We start from the raw sequence: 17,610 nt of genomic DNA on the forward strand, positions 1-17,610 counted from the left end.
TTGTCTCGGGGTGCGTGTCATCAATTCATTCGATAGTATTTACTGAGCGCTTGCTGTGTGCAGAGCGCCGTACTAAACGCTTGGAAAGTACAATTCAGCAACAGATAGATACAATCCCTGCCCACAATGGGCTCACGGTCTAGAACGGGGGAGACAGGCATCAAAACAAGTAAACAGGCATCAATAGACTATATCATGGGCTATCGAGCTATCGGTGACGACAGGAAAGAAATCTCGACATTCTTGTCGACCGTTCGTTCAAAAATCAATCGGGGATTTGACGGCATCCCTACTGTGAGCTCCTTGAGGACGGGGATCATGTCTAACAACTCTGTCTTAGTTCAGTGCTCTGCACACAGTAAGCGCTCAAGAAATACGATTGAATGAATGAATGGATGGATGTCATTGATTGATAGATGAAATGCTGGGCCCTGTGGGAACGTATCTACCAACTCTGTTATAGTGCACTCTCCCAAGTGCTCAGTACAGCACTCTGCACGTAGTAAATGCTCAGTAAATACTACTGATTGATTACGAATCAAGGCATGGAAAACCAAGCCGTGGTACACGGCGTCTAGAACACCGGGCGGGGTTCTGATTACCACAGCTTAGGAAAGTCAGAAGGAACTGCATTCTAATTCTGCCTCTGCCACTTGTCCGCTGTGTGATCTTGGGCAAGTCACTTAACTTCTCTGTGTCTCAGTCACTTCATCTGTAAAAGGAGGATTAAGACTGTGGGACATGAATAACTTGTATCTAAGCACTTAACAAATACCATTTAAAATAAAAAAGGCAGAACCAAACCGGGGAAGAAACCGAGGAGGGCTGCCCTCACGTGTCCTGGGACACAAACTGGGACCACCTGGAGTCAGCAGTGTTGGGTATACCGTGACCCACCACTGGATCGGGACCCTCAAGTGGCGTTCTGATGACCGCTGCTTAGGATAGGCGAAACTGAGAGGGTGAAGGTCCCAAGAAGGATGGTCAAGATGGGAGGGTGGAGGTGGAGCTGAGGGAGGGTGTGGTCGAGCAATTGCCATCCGAGGAGAGAATGAAATGATCGGGATTCTTCCATCTGCAAAGATAAAGGCTGAGCCGGGACACCACTGAAGTTGTCAAAATTGCGCAGCGTGTGGGCAGGCCGGCTCGAAATCGTTGTCCACCAGTAAATTGGTAAAGCGGCACGGCCTAGTGGATAGAATATGGGCCTGGGAGTCAGAAGCACCGTGGTACTAATCCCGGCTCCGCCACTTGCTGTGTGACCTAGGGCAAGTCACTGCACTTCTCTGGGCCTCGCTTACCTCATCTGTAAAATGGGGATTGAGACTGTGAGCCCCATGTGGGACATGGACTGTGTCCAACCAGCGTATCTACACCAGCTCATAGAACAGTGCTTGACATATAGTAAGTGCTTAGTAAGAGTAATAATAATAATGATGGTATTTGTTAAGCGCTTACTAAGTACTAAATACTAAATACCATCATCATCATTACTATTATTATGAAATCATAAAAGAACAGTTAACAGACCTATCTGTAGGAATTATATATAAAACATCAGGAGAACCATCCTATCTTTTCAGAGGCAGGAGACAGCCCGGAGAGGAGATGTCGTGCTAAAATTCACTATACTGACAGAGCAGTGAGCTGATCGTTGGTTTGGGATGGTTGAAGGCATGTGAAAAATTTCTAAAATATTGCTCCTAAAACACTCCCAAAACATGACATTAAAACCCGCCTTCCTCTCTTCTCTCTCTGCTCTCAAAGTGAAAAGATTGGGGTCGATCACGAGAGAAGGGGAAGGTGGTCCCCCCAAAATAGGGAATTTGTGCTGATGACTTAAGTGGCAGGGACAGCTCAGTATAATGGGCAACATGATTATTTCACATCCGTCGCAGGTGCAGTGCTGGGAATTAGCTATGGAAGAGCAGCATCAGTCTCTGAGAGCAGCATTCAGCATCCGAATTCACCATCTACCCCTGCTTGACGGAATAATTACAGAGAGCTAGGTTTTCGCAAATCCAACGGGTGAGGGCCCTCCGATTCCTGGGGAAAGACCCATGTCCTGTAATTCCTGGAAATGTCACTGTTAAAACAAAGAAAGCAATCTGCATAATTTTCCTCTTTCCAAACATGAGAGTATTATGGCTTCTTCAAAAATCAGAGGCAATTTTTCAACTCAATTCAAGAGAAAATATGCAAAATAGCATCCAAATTAAGCACGTGGGGAATTTTTTAAAAAGCTTCCACCTTACGTCATGAGTCAGAAGGTTCTCAGAATCTGGAGTGGAATCCTTTTTTTGAGGTTGTGATTCTGATCAAGCCAGTAGACAGTGAGCACCCCCCGCCCACACACCAAAAAAAAATATATCTTTGGACCTTCGACGTACCAATAAATAGTATAGAACAAGCTCCTGCTGCGTGCAGAACACTGTACTAAGAGCGGGGGAGAGTAGGATAGGGTAAGTAGACACGATCCCCGTCCTCCAGGAGTTTACAATCTAGCTGGAGAGTTTCCAGTCCTCTACCAGTCTCGACTATAGTAATAATAATGATTATGGTATCTGTTAAGCGCTTACTATGTGCCGAGCGCTGTTTTAAGAGCTGTGGTAGATACAAGGTAAGCAGGTTGTCCCACGTGGGGCTCACAGCCTTAATCCCCATTTTACAGATGAGGTAACTTGAGGCACAGAGAAGCTAAGTGACTTGCCCCAAGTCACACAGCTGACAAGTGGCGGAGCTGGGATTAGAACTCACGACCTCTGACTCCCAAGCCCATGCTCTTTCCACTAGGCCTCGCTGCTTCTCACTAAGCCACGCTGCTTCAAGGGAGAGTCAAGCAGAGGCCTACCCATTCCATTCCTAGCTCGGGAAGTGGCTAGCGAGTGGCAGCCCATCTGCTACAAGTCGAAACTCCCCCGTGCTGTGCAGCAGCGGCACGGGAGAGAGTCGAGGGCGGAGACTCGTTTACCGCGCGGAAGGAGGCAGTGGTAAGCCATTTCCATATTTTTACCAAGAAAATTAGGGATACGCTACCAGAACGATTGCAGATGGAAGTGGGGCCGTCTGGGAGAGACGCGTCCATGGCGTCTCTGCGGGTCGGACGCGACTCGACGGCATAAGACAACAACGACATAAGTAAACTTGACGTGACTGCCCTGTCTCCCCCACTTGAAATCTGCCGTTCCGTAGAGCTTGCCATCTTGCCCCCTCCTCAAAGTCTCTCATGTTCCCCTAGATCCCACCATCTCCCGCCATCGACCTTGCTCCCAGAATCCCCCTTTCTTTTCCTTTCCCACTAGGCTTCCCCCATTCCTCCCTTCCTCGTTCTCCTTTCTCTCAGGAGAAGAGCTCAGGGGTTGAAGAGGAGTCCTTGGACCTCTACAGTCCTCTAGACTGTAAGCTCCTGGTGGGCAGGGATCATGTCTACCAGCTCTGTAGTCTCCCAAGCACTGAGTACAGTGCTCCCCACCCAGTGAGCACTCACCAGATACCATCGATAGATCGATCGACTGGCACTGCTGGCTTCCACTCCCCCTCTGACACCACTGCCTCTCATCCACTCCCCTGAGGGAGACGCCGTTGCATCTCTGGCCCTCTTTCGCAGCGGGAGTGGTTGAGGAGAGCAGTGTCTGGGCTTCTCAGGATGAGGTAGGGCACCCGGCAAGCAGAGAGGGACCAAGAAGAACCCCACGTTCACTCACCTGGCCAAAAACAACCACGGCTGGCGTCTGGGCAGGAGGAAGGGGCTGCTAAGGGGTGTCTCGTGGCCACGGGAGCCAGCACCCAGTGTTCGACGTTCCATCCTCGAGAGAGAGAGTGACCCCGCCCCCCCCAAATTAGAGAAACACTATACCAAGGAAAGCTGGGAGAGATGTATCAGGTAACAAAAGGCTCTGGACACTGAGAAGAGCTTTCTTCCCATCGCCAACTGAGTATTGAATGTTGCCTTTTTGCTGATGTGTCTTCTGGCAGTGCTTTTCAAAGAAGAAAATTGGGCTATATTGATGAGTCTTTGTTCATGACACAAACAACTCCAAATACTTTTCGTTTCCAGCACACCGGTTCATTTTGATTTCCAAAGGCATTTAAGCACATTCTGCGTTGTTGTTTTTAGCCTTTCCTTATTCTTCTGTCGCAACCAAGAATAAAGTGAGGCAAATGTTCAGCATCTCCACAGTTTTATTCTATTTTGTCTCCATTGCCACGTGTCGGGCTAAATCGTACTGCTCTCTCTTTACTAAAATTAATTAAGTTATCTTATGCTAGATGTCCCTAAATGGGGTTTTTTTGGCCTCTCCTAATGATCTTTTTAAAGTTCTTGGTTGCAGCCCAAGATTTATTTCTGATCCTCGTAAACCTGGGAGAGGTGGAGAATTAGAAAATATTTAGCGGGGACAACCCCTGTGCCATCTGGAACCCGCTGGATCAGACTCTGCCCAAGACTTGAAATATTCCGGTTTTAAATAGTGTCTTTTTTTTTTCTACCGGATATTCATTTTGATGTCAAATATTATTTGTTTGTTGGGTGTGCGATTCAGGAGACTAAAATACGGGGTGCTCATAAGTAAAGCAGCTCTTCCACCTTGTGGCTGGACGGAATAGTGATACCGAAATTCGTTCGTGTCTACCGTCAAACGGGAAGGATACCAAAACAGGGCAGGTGTTTCCAGCAGATTTGAGGCGAAGATAAACCCACAAGCCCTGTGGCGTCCCTCCACCCCCGCCCCCAGAATCACTTAGGTCTATATCTTTTAGCTCTCTTGTTTCCCCCGGCCTGTAATTTATTGTAATAATAATAATAATAATAATGGTGGTGGTATCTGTTAAGCGCTTACTATGTGCAGAGCGCTGTTCTAAGTGCCGGGGGAGATACAGGGTAATCAGGTTGTCCCACGTGAGACTCACGGTCTTCATCCCCATTTTACAGATGAGGTCCCTGAGGCACAGAGAAGTTAAGTGACTTGCCCACAGTCACACAGCTGACAAGTGGCAGGGCCGGGATTCGCACCCGCTGACTCCCAAGCCCGGGCTCTTTCCACTGAGCCACGCTGTAAAATCCATCTACCCGAGCCCTTGTTCCCCTCCTCCCCCAAGCCCAGCTTGTAATACTAATAATAATTGTGATATCAGTTAAGGCCTTACCGTGGGCCAAGCACTGTACTAAACACTGGGTTGATGAAAGAGCACGGGTTTAGGAGTCAGAGGTCATGGGTCCGAATCCCGGCTCCGCCACCTGTGTGACTTTGGGCAAGTCACTTCACTTCTCTGGGCCTCAGCGACCTCATCTGTGAAATGGGGATTAAGACCGTGAGCCTCACGTGGGACAACCCGATAACCCTGTATCTACCCCAGCGCTTAGAACAGTGCTCGGCACATAGTAAGTGCTTAACAAATACCAACATTATAGAGAAGCAGCGCGGTTCAGTGGAAAGAGCCCGGGCTTAGGAGGCAGAGGTCATGGGTTCGAATCCTGGCTCTGCCACTTGTCAGCTGTGTGACTGTGGGCAAGTCACTTCACTGTGTCTCAGTTACCTCATCTGTAAAATGGGGATTAAGACTGTGAGCCTCGTGTGGGACAACGTGATTGCCCTGTATACCCCAGGGTTTAGGACAGTGCTCTGCACATAGTAAGCGCTTAACAAATACCAACATCATTATTATTGTTATTTTTACAAGGTAATCAGGTCAAACTCGGTCCCTGCCCTACACTGGGCCTCCCAAACTAAGTGGGAGAACAAGTATTTAATCCCCATTTTAGAGATGAGGATGCAGAGAAGTGAAGCAATTTACCCCAGGTCAAGGAGCAGGCAGGTGACAGAGTGGGAATTAGAACCCAGGTCCTCTTACTGCCAGGCCTGCGCTCTTCCCACCAGGCCGCTCCGCTTGTAAGCTCGGTGAGGGCAGGGATGGCGTCATAGCTTGGGAGTCCCTTGAGGGACAGAGTCCTTGTCTAAATCCCCCCCGCGCACTCTTTCCCAAGACTTAGTGGAGTGCTCTGCAGTACAGTAAGCACTTAATGAGTACGAATTAATTAGTAGAATTCTGCCCTCAGTACAGCGCCTGGCACATAGTAAGCGCTTGACGAATGCCATTAAACCAAAAAAATTTAGTCTGTTGTACTCTCCCAAGTGCATCGTAAATACCATTGCTTGACTGATGTGGGAATGCTTTGGAACTATCTACTTTTATGGGAAACCTGAAAAAACAGGCTGAAAAAAAGTCTTTCCACAGACTACCGTTGATCAGCAGCCGAATGGAGACAGAGTTGACCTCCGTATTCGAGGAAGACGCTACCGAAGGCGCGGCCCTACTGAAGCGGGCCAGTGTTGGCCGAGAAGACAGATGTGGGCTCTACACACCCTCCCTCCCGCATTGTTTCCAGGTAAGGATAAATCCTTGTTGAGCTAATGGGTTTGTCCCGGGACGGGCCTCGCTCTCTTTTCCACTCCACCCACTTACGCCCCGATCTTCACGATGCCTTTGCCCTAGGGCAGAAAGCTCTCTCCTGATTTCTGCCCACCAGAAGGCCGGTTCCCCGGCCACGTCTGGTGGCACGGTCTGAGGCTGTATTGTGCCGTCCTTAAAATGTACTCTCTGCCCTGCAGAGGTGCGTGTCTGCCCTTTTCAATCAGCCCTACAGAGGCTGCTTAGGTCTCTGGCTGTCAATCGGGCTTTTCTCGTGCCCCACCCATCGGGCAGGGGTGAGTTGAGCCAGCCCACAAGCTAACCCCAATGACAAACGTATTTCCCCAACAGGCAGGATGAATCCATCGTGATGCCTGATGGAGCCTTAGGAATGAAGCAGAGGAGACTGAGTACAGCCAGAGACTGGTAGTTTTTCATTATTATTATTATGGTGTTTGTTAAGCACTTCCTATGTATCAAGCACTGTTCTAAGCACTGGGGTAAATAGAAGTCTACCAGGTTGGGCACAGTCCCTGTCCCACAAGGGATTTCCGGTGCAAGAGGGAGGGAGAGGAAGTATTTCATTCTCATTTTGCCGGTGAGGAGATTGAAGCACAGAGAAGTGAAGTGACTTGCCCAAGGTCACATAGCAAGCAAGCATAGCAGCGTGGCCTAGTGGACGGAGCACAGGCCTGGGAGTCGGAAGGTTCCGGGTTCCAATCCCAGCTCTGCCACTTGTCTGCTGTGTGACCTTGGGCAATTCGCTGCACTTCTCTGGGCCTCAATTACCTCATCCGTAAAATGGAGATTAAGACCGTGAGCCCCACGTGGGACAGGGACTGTGTCCAACCTGATTAGCTTGAATCTACCCCAGTGCTTAATACAGTGCCTGGCGCATAGTAAACGCTTAATAAATACCGTTGAAAAAAAGTAATTGGCAGGGTCAGGATTAATAATGTTGGTATTTGTTAAGCGCTTACTATGTGCCGAGCACTGTTCTAAGCGCTGGGGTGGACACAAGGGAATCAGGTTGTCCCACGTGGGGCTCACAGTCTTAATCCCCACTTTACAGATGAGGTAACTGAGGCACCGAGAAGTTAAGTGACTTGCCCAAAGTCACGCAGCTGACAAATGGCCGAGCCGGGATTTGAACTCATGACCTCTGACTCCAAAGCCCATGCTCTTTCCACTGAGCCATGAATCCAGGTTCTCTGATTCCCAGGCCCGGGTACTTTCTACTAGGCCACACCGCTTCTCTCGGTATACCCGCTGGGTTTGCCGCCGGAGTCGACAGCCCTGCCGGTGGTGACCACGCTATACCCTCAGGCGGGAACCTCCGTCCACTCCAGCCGCAAACCCAGCGGGTATACCGAGAGAAGCGGTGTGGCCTAGTGGAAAGAGCCCGGGCCTGGGAGTCAGAGGATCTGGGTTCTAATCCTTACTCTGCCAATTACTTTTTTTTTTTAATGGTATTTATTATAGGACACCTCTGTGGTGTCCAAGCCGAGTCTGCTCCTCCTGAAATCCAAAATAAATGATCTGAGTTGAAATCGTTGACACCAGAATGCCTGCACTGGCAATTATGCTTTTTGGGGCACACTGTTCTTCTACTCCTGAATAGAGTTTGTTATATTTGACAAGAAGGAGGTCATTAATGAACCGGTATACCCGCCTCCCGCCCCTGCTGTCAACTTTCACAAGCCCATTCCAGTTCAGCAGAGATGAATTGATGACTACCAATAGACTACCAATAGGCTCTGGTTCCCAAATTCATCACCCCATTGTGCGGCACAATGAAACTACAGTTCCCCAGTGGTGGGTGTGAAATCTAGTTGGGCGGGGGCCACAGAGTTGAGGGCCATTTCTTTTTTAACCCTACAAAATGGCACTCCAACTGGTTAATAGATTTCTCGAGCAACTGTGAATACTGATCATTTTCATGATTCTTAAACCTACTTGAATGTCTCCAGTGCGGGTCTGCAGGTGATCGGAGGGCTTTTCGCCTAGATACGCAACCCCCTAGCTATCTAATCTGTCACCAGATCATGTCCGTTCAACCTTTACAACCTCACTAAAATCCACCCTTTCCTCTCCGTCTAAACCGCTACCGTGTTAAACCAAGCAGTTATCCTATCCCACCTTGACGACTGCCTCAGCCTCTTTTCTGACCTCCCTGCCTCCTGTGTCTCCCCACTCCAGTCCGCTGCCCGGATCATTTTTCTACAAAAACTCCATGTTTCCCCACTCCTCGAGTACCTCCAGTGGTTGCCCATCCACCTCCACATCAAACAGAAACTCCTTACCACGGGCTATAGAGCACTCAGTCACCTTGCCCATTCCTATTTTACCTCGCCGATTTCCTACTACAAGCCAGCCCACACACTTTGCTCCTCTAATGCCAACCTACTCGCTGTACCTCCATCTCATCTCTCTCGCCGCCGACCCCTTGCCCCCGTCCTGCCTCCGGCCTGGAACTCCCACCACTTCGTATTCAACAGGCGACCACTCTCCCCACCTTCAAAGCCTTCTTAAAATCCCGTCTCCTCCAAGAGGGCTTCCCCTACTAAGCCCTCCTTTCCTCTACTCCCTCTCCCTTCTGCATCGCCTTTGCGCTTGGATTTGCCTCCTTAATCACCGCGCCCTCGGCCCCACGGCCCTCGTCTGCTGTGTGACCTCGGGCAATTCACTGCACTTCTCGGGGCCACGGTTACCTCATCTGGAAAATGGGGATCGAGACTGTGAGCCCCAGATGGGACAGGGACTGTGTCCAACCTGATCTGCTTGTATCCACCCCAGCGCTTAGTACGGTGCTTGACACATAGGAAGCGCTTCACAAATGCCACAATTCTTCTTCTTCTTATTATTATTACTATCGGTCATTTATTTTCTTATATTAACATCTATCTCCCCCTCTGGCCTGTATGCTCCTCGTGGGCGGGGAACACGTCTACCTGCTCTGCTAAACTGTACTCTCCCAAGCATTTATGCACGGTGCTTCGCACCCGGTAAACACTCGATAGATAGGACCGATGGATTGTGGCTTCCGTTCACCACACCTGCATAAAACCCATTTCCCTCCTCCCAGTTTTTAGCCAGGATCCTTTTTCTTTCTTTGCCGTTCTGTCAGGAGCCTCAGGATTTCTTTTACTCTCTTACTCGTCCACCAGTCCGCCCGCTCCTGCTGCTCCTTCAACGCCTAATTAGACCTGGCACTGGCCCGACTGCATCATCGTCATCATTATCATCACCGGGATCGAATTGAGCGCCTACTGTGCCCTGAACACAGCACAATGAGGGGGACATTCAGGAACCGCCAGCCACTGCCACCCGCCAGCCAATCCCACCACAGCCTGACACCATCCACTCCCGCCGACGGCTGCCCGACTCCGGAGGGGGCCGGTGACGCCGAAGGATGCTGGTCCTCTCCCCGCCATCCCCCTCTCTCCCTCACCCCTTTATCCCTTCTGTCCCCACCCCACCCCAGTCCTGTCCTCTTTACCTAGCTATCCTCTCCCTTTCTCCTCTCTTTCTCTCTCTGCTCCCCCCTGCCTACTCCTCCAGCCCCTCCCCTTGCCAAGTCTTCTGCCCCCTGATGACCCCTCCCCTCCCCAAGGTGGCCTGGTCACTTTAAACTAGTCCTTTTATCCCATTTGGTCCTTTGAAGGCCAGCTTGACTATACAACTCACAGAGGTGTTCTCAGGAGGTATAAATCTCCGCTACAAGGAAGTTCCATTAGGTGTGTTTGCTCAGCAATGCCACAATGCCAGCTTGATCTGCCCAAGCTGTTCCTCCCTGCTGCTCATCTCTCGCCCTTTTGCATTCATTCCCTTCTATGCAGTGTGTTTCAGGAAATCATTTGCACCCCAGCTGGGCTTCTCTCAGATTCATTTATAGCTACTAACCCAGGCAGAGGATATTTTCAATTCTTGGCGAGATCAATACCGGCATCAACAGAATCGATCGAGCCCCTAGCGTCTACAGAAGTACGTAGGAGACGTTCGGAGGACGGAAGAATCTAAGCTCCGACTGCTGCCCCGGAGGACCGTGGGGTCTGTAATAATTCTGGTATTTGTTAAACCCTTACTGCGTGCCAAGCACTGTCCTAAGCTCTGGGGTAGCTACAGGGTGATCAGGTTGTCCCACGTGGGGCTCGCACTCTTAAACCCCATTTTCCAGATGAGGTAACTGAGGGCCAGAGGAGTGAAGTGACTTGCCCAAGGTCACACAGCAGACAAGTGGAGGAGCCGGGATTAGAACCCACGTCCTCTGACTCCCAAGCCCATGCTCTCTCCACTGAGCCACGCTGCTTCTCTGATGGGGAAGAGTGGGGAAGACAGTAGATACTAATCGGCAAATACGCAGAGTTCAATCAGAGAGAGTAGATATAAGCGTGGTTTACCGGATAGAGCACGGCGCCTGGGAGTCAGAAGGATCTGGGTTCTAATCCCGGCTCCGCCACTTGTCTGCTGTGTGACCTTGGGCAGGTCACTTCACTCCTCTGGGCCTCGGTTACCTCATCTGGAAAATGGGGATTAAGAGTGTGAGCCCAGTGTAGGACAGGGACTGTGGCCAACCTGATTAACTTGGAACTACCCCAGTACTTAGAACGGTGCTTGGCACAAAGTAAGAGCTTAACAAATACCGTGATTATTATTATTATATAAGAAATAGACCCCCATGGATAAAGCAGCAGCAGCAAGTAAACGAATCGATGAAAGTGCCGAAGAGTGCTGAGATGGCTTGAAGGGGTGGGATGACCTGGAGAAAAAGGATAAAGGGGAGGGACAAGATTTGGCGCACCTGAAGGTGGGGAGGGTGTTCCAGGCACGGATAAGGTGTGAACAGTGGGTGGTAGAGGCCGGAGGATGGAGGGTGAGGGATGGGACCGAGGTTAGCTTTCGAGCCGGGCTGAAGCACGAGAAGAGAACAGAGATGATACGTTAGAGGGAGCCAGCTGATGGACAGTCTTGAAGCCGATGGTCTGGGGAGCTTACAGTCCCTCTAGACTGCAAGCTCGCTGTGGGCAGGGAACGCGTCTACCGACTCTGTTGTGCTGCCCGCTCCCAAGCCCTTAGTACAGTCCTCTGCACCCAATAGGCACTCAATAAATACCATTTATTGATCGAGTGATGGACGGTATGGAGTTTTCACTTTATGCGCGAAGCAACACAGAGCCAGCCAAGGTTTTGGAGGAAGGGGGAGAGATGATTTTTTTTTTTTAATGATATTCGTTAAGTACTTACTCCGTGCCAGGCACTGTACTAAACACCGTGATAGATACAAGCTGATCAGGTTGGACAGCGTCCACGTCCCACACGGGGCTCAGAGTCTTAATCTTCGTTTTACAGATGAGGTAACTGAGACCCAGAGAAGTTAAGCGACTTGCCCAAGGTCACGCAACAGACACACGGCAGAGACAGGATTAGAACCCAGGACCTTCTGACTCCCAGGCCCGTGCTCGATCCACTAAGTCACACTGCTTTTCGGCAATGGGCTTTGTTCGGCTTTTCAGAATCCTACAGAAGATGAAACCTTCAGTGACAGCTGGAATCAATGAGGCATAATGGTTTACCAACCCATGGCCCACTTCTAGAACCTTCCAGAATTTTCATTTCGATTTCCTCCCAGTCTGTGCTAATTAGTTATTGATATACAAGCCCAGATTGAGGCCCTGATGGGTTTTGGGCTAGCAGATTGCAGTGGGACCCTCCTTACTCCACTCTGAATTCCCACACATGACATTTATGCAAATGTACACATGTACACAGAAACGCATCCTCACCAAAGAAAACTATGCTTTATATAATCTGAATGATCAAAAAAAATATTGACTATAACCTTCAACGACAGACTATCTTCAGTACTTTCCTGGAAACCAAGACTCTAACGTACTTTTTGATGGTATTTGTTAAGCACTTACTATGTGTCCAACGCTGTCCTAAATACCGGAGTAGATACATGGCCTAGTGGATAGAGTTGGGGCCTGGGAGCCAGAGGGACCTGGGTTCTAATCTTAGCTCTGCCACTTGTCTGCCGGGTGACCTTGGGCAAGTCACTGCACTTCTCTGGGCCTCAGTTTCCTCATCTGGAAAATGGAGATTAAGACTGTGAGCCCCGTGGGGGACAGGGACGGTGTCCAACCTGATTAGCTTGTATCTACCCCAGTGCTTAGAACAGTGCTTGACACATAGTAAGTTCTTCACAATGCCATCATCATCAGGGAGCTCACAGTTTAAGTAGGAGAGAGAGCAGGAGAACTGAGTCACAGAGAAGTGAAGTGACTTGCCTAAGGTCACACAGCAGAGAAGCGGCGGAGTCAGGATTAGCACCCAGGACCTCACCGTCCAATGCGTCGATGAGGTGCGCGGACGGAATACGGTATTGCCTTCTGAAACACGCAGACCGACGACGCTGCGTGGTTTTCCGAACTGGATTTAACATGATATTCATAAAATCCTTGGTATTTTTGTTTTGTTTGTTTTTTTGGTTAAGAAAGTAAACACTCTCCTGATGGATTTGCTTTGATCTGCTGCAGTGCCAACAACTTGTTTTTCAGGGAGGAGAAAAAAAACCAGTAGGAGTGGCAAAGCAATGAGACAAGGCAGAAACAAAATACCGGTTGGTGTTGGAATTGACATGTGTGAAATACTTTAATTGCCTCTCCTGCCCCGAGATAGTGGGACACTGACTGCAGTTTAAATGACCGGGCTTTAGCCTAATGACACTGGTGTACCAGCCACTCTCAACTTATTCACCGACTGGCTATTCCCTTTGTAGACTAAGCCCTCTGCTCTTTTTCCTCCTTCCTCCTATCTTTCGGCCATTTCGGCAACGGGTCATCGTAAAAGTGGTCCCCCGCGCTTCATCTTAGAAGATGGGGGTAGCGGCATGGCCTCCTGGCCTAATCAATCCATCAGTCAATCGTATTTATTGAGCGCCTAGTGCGGAGCATTGAATTAAGCGCTTGGGAGAGCACGATATAACGGAGTCGGCAGACACGTTCCCTGTCCACAAAGAGCTTACCGTCTAGAGGGGGAGACAGACGTGAATATAAATAAAGAAATTATGGCTCCGCGTGTTAAGGCAGTGGAGCTGAGGGAGGGGTGAATAAAGGGTGAAAAATCCACGTGCGAAGGCGACGCAGTAGGGAGTGGGGGAAGAAGAAATGAGGGTTCAGTCAGGGAAGGCCTCTTGGAGGAGACGTGCTTTTAATGAAGCTTTGAAGGTGGGGAGAGAGATGGTCTGTCGCATACGAGGAGGGAGGGAGTCCTAAACCAGAGGCAGGATGTGGGAGAGAGGTCGGCAGCGAGATAGAGGAGATCGAGGTACAGTGAGTAGGTTGGCATTAGAGGAGCAAAGTGGGAGGGCTGGGTTGGAGTAGACCGTAAACTAGGCTGTAAAGCTCATTATGGGCAGGGAACGTTTCCGCTAATTCTGTTGTATCGTGCTCTCCCAAGCACTCAGTACAGTGCCCTGTGCCTAGTAAGCACCCATTAAATACCGTTGATTGGTTGATGGTGGGAAATCAGTGGGGTGAGATAGGAAGGGGCAAGGTGATCGAGTGCTTTAAATCCGATGGTAAGGTGTTTCTGTTTAATGCAGAGGTGGATGGGCAACCTTGGAGGTTCCTGAAGAGTGGGGAAACATGGATTGAACCGTTTTTTAGGTCCCTCTGGGAAAGATGGGGGAGTTGAAAAAGGGACCGGAGGAGGGAGGGACCGAAGAGGAGACTGGGAGATTTGGGGGAATAAATAATGTTGGTATTTGTTATGCGCTTACTATGTGCCGAGCACTGTTCTAAGCGCTGGGGTAGACACAAGGGAATCGGGTTGTCCCACGTGGGGCTCACAGTCTTAATCCCCATTTTACAGATGAGGTAACTGAGGCACAGAGAAGTTAAGTGACTGGCCCACAGTCACACAGCTGACAAGTGGCGGAGCGGGGATTTGAACTCATGACCTCTGACTCCAAAGCCCGTGCTCTTTCCACTGAGCCACGCTGCTTCTCTGGCCTGAGGGTTTCAATTTATTCAATAAAGTTCATGGCCAGGTCATTAGGGGCAAGAGATGCTGGGCCTGGAAGTCAGAGGACCTGGGTTCTCATCCCGGCTCCACTAACCTCTCGCCGTGTGGCCTTGGGCAAATCGCTTTTTTTTTTCATGGTATTTGTTAAGCGCTCACTATGTGCCAGGCACAGTTCTAAGTGCTGGGGTTGGATAGAAAGTAATCAGGTTGGACACAGCCCGTGTGCCTCAGTTTCCTCATCTGTCAAATGAGGATTAAATCCTTCTCCTTCCTACTTAGACTATGAGTCCCACGTGGGAGCAGAACTGTGACCAACATGATTATCTTGATTCTCCCACAGTAAACACTTAACAAACACCATAATTTTTTTTTAAAAAAGGTTTAGTGGGGAAGAGGTTGAAACCTGGGCTAAAATATTTCGGACTGGATGTGGGTCTTATTTATTCGGATTTGTGGTGCGTAACCTAGTGAAAAGAGACCTCCCTTCTAGTCCCCGTTACGCCACCCGCTAGCCGTGAGACCCTGGGCAAGTCGCTTAGCCTCTCTGTTGCCTCAGTTACCGCATCAGTAAAACGGGAACAAGAGACTTGTTCTCCCCACCGCTTAGGCCATGAAACGCACGTGGGACGGTGACCGTGTCCAACTGATTATCTTGCATCTGCCCTAGTGGTTGGCATAGACTAAGTACTTAAAAAATACTGTTACTAACATTATCATTATTGTCGTTTTCGTTATTGTTATTAACAAGGACTGTGCGCGTGGAAGAGACGGAGGCAGTCGGGCCCTAAATGTAAACCTCTCCTCTCACTGTGTCTTATGGCATGGACGTCGCTAGTTGCAAAACTCAAACTAGGCCCAGAAGCTCTATTAAAATTTGGCTGCTGTTCTAATTTCAGCCGTAATAATTATTATTATTATTATAGCATTTGTTAAGCGCTGACTGTGTGCCAGGCATCGTACTAGGCGCTGGGGTGATTACAAGGAAATCGGGTTGGACACAGTCCCTGTCCCGCATGGGACTCACAGTCTTCATCCCCACTTTACAGATGAGGTAAATGAGGCCCAGAGAAGTGAAGTGACTTGCCCGTGGTCACACAGCAGCGAGGTGGTGGGGCGGGATTAGAACCCAGGCCCGTGCTCTGTCCACTAGGCCATGCTGCTTCTCCATGGTATGGTAGGTAGGAGGTGGGTAGGGAGTTGCTTCAAGCTGGGGTTGCTCTACCGTTTCGGGGAAGTAGGTCATGACCTCAGGCACTATTTGTCTAAGAGCCACTTTCACTTCTCCCCTCCAAGTTCAACTGCCTTCCGTGGCCCCTCCTTTCGCCTGAGGGGCCAAATGCGTGGCCTAGTGGATAGAACGCGGGCCTCGGAGTCCGAAAGACCTGGGTTCTAATCCCGGCTCCACTAGGTGTCTGCTGTGTGACCTTGGGTGAGTCACTTTGCTTCTCTGGGCCTCAGTTTCCTCATCTGAAAACGGGGTTTAATAATAATAATAATGTTGGTATTTGTTAAGCGCTTACTCTGTGCAGAGCACTGTTCTAAGCGCTGGGGTAGCTACAGGGTAATCAGGCTGTCCCACGTGAGGCTCACAGTTAATCCCCACTTTACAGATGAGGTAACTGAGGTACAGAGAAGTGAAGTGACTTGCCCACAGTCCCCCAGCTGCCAAGCGGCAGAGCCGGGATTCGAACCCATGACCTCTGACTCCCAAGCCCGGGCTCTTTCCGCTGAGCCACGCTGCTTCTCTAAGACTGTGAGTCCCCTGAAGGACATGAACTGGATCCAATCTGATTCGGTTGTATCTACCCCGGCGCTTAGCACAGCGCCTGGCACAATAAGTGCTTAAAAGAAAGTCATTCATTCATTCAGTAGTATTTATTGAGCGCTTACTATGTGCAGAGCACTGTCCTTAGTAAGTACTTATCAAATACCATAAAAAGGTGGCCTGAGCTGGCTTAACCCCCAAGACCTCCTCTCCTAACTCCGGGAAGTCCGAGCCTCAACTTGGGGAGTTGTTTTAACCACCAGAGTGATTATCAATGGTAAATGGATGAGAAAAAATTCTTCCCTGTGCCTCAGTTCCCTCACCTGCAAAATGCGGGTCCAATGCCCGTTCTCCCTCTTACTTAGATTGTAAGCCCCGTGTGGGACCTGATGATCTCCTATCTGCTCCAGCGCTTAGTACAGTGCTCGGCACAGAGTAAGCGCTTAAATACCACGATTATTAAATAATAATAACGATGGCATTTGTTAAGCGCTTACTGTGTGCCAAGCACTGTTCTAAGCGCTGGATTATTATTCAGCTGATCTAAAAATCAAACAGCAGAGGTATCCATGGGATGTGTGTCGTCATGGATCAATCGAGCGTGCTTGCTGAGCCTCTAGTGAGGGCAAAACGCTGTGCTAGGCATTCGGGAAAGTACGACGCACGATCCCAGGGGAGACAGGCAGACAAAATGGACTGACAAATAGCGGCAGCAGGACGAAGAACGAGGATATAACAGGTAATGATGTGAAGGTATCTTCACATCATAATCGACTATATAAATGCATCCACGCCTAGGTGCCGAGGATAGAAATAAATTACGTTAGGGCTAAGAGTGGCAGTTGGGTTGATGCAACTAGGGTGTCGTGGATTAAATCAGGAAAGGATTGAAGTATCATCACGTGCCACCTGGGTACGATTTCCCTACAGTAGTTCCAAAGTGCAAGAGTTCTTAGTCATATAACATCTATGGTGCATTCCTTTGCAACTCTAAGGATGTCACAGGCCTACTTCCTTTACTTTGTGAAAACTAATCCTTAAGGATTGAAGAATTAATTCTCATTTTCCCGATTCTCGTTAGCAGGGAATGTGTCAAGTAGGCTGGATTCTATTCTAAATTCTCACTTAATCCTTAAAACTCCCCCTGAAAACTGGGTGTATATTTCCTAGGTAGTCTATATTGCATTTTGCACCTAAGTAAACAAATAAAATGATTACGGCGGCCTTCTCTCCCCTGTGAAGGGAGGGAAAGCTGTCAGGTCTGTGTGGGAGAATTCTAGGTGTACTTAAGGGTGTGGAAGAATTAATCTGTCATTTCCCTGCCTTCTCCCAGGGTCGAACAAAGCAATGTTTGGCTCCAGCCTTACACTGGGTTGCCTTAGAGAAGCAGCGTGGCTCGGTGGAAACAGCCC

The sequence above is a fragment of the Ornithorhynchus anatinus genome, chromosome X1 (genome assembly GCF_004115215.2).
Source record: "Ornithorhynchus anatinus isolate Pmale09 chromosome X1, mOrnAna1.pri.v4, whole genome shotgun sequence".
NCBI lineage: Eukaryota > Metazoa > Chordata > Mammalia > Monotremata > Ornithorhynchidae > Ornithorhynchus > Ornithorhynchus anatinus.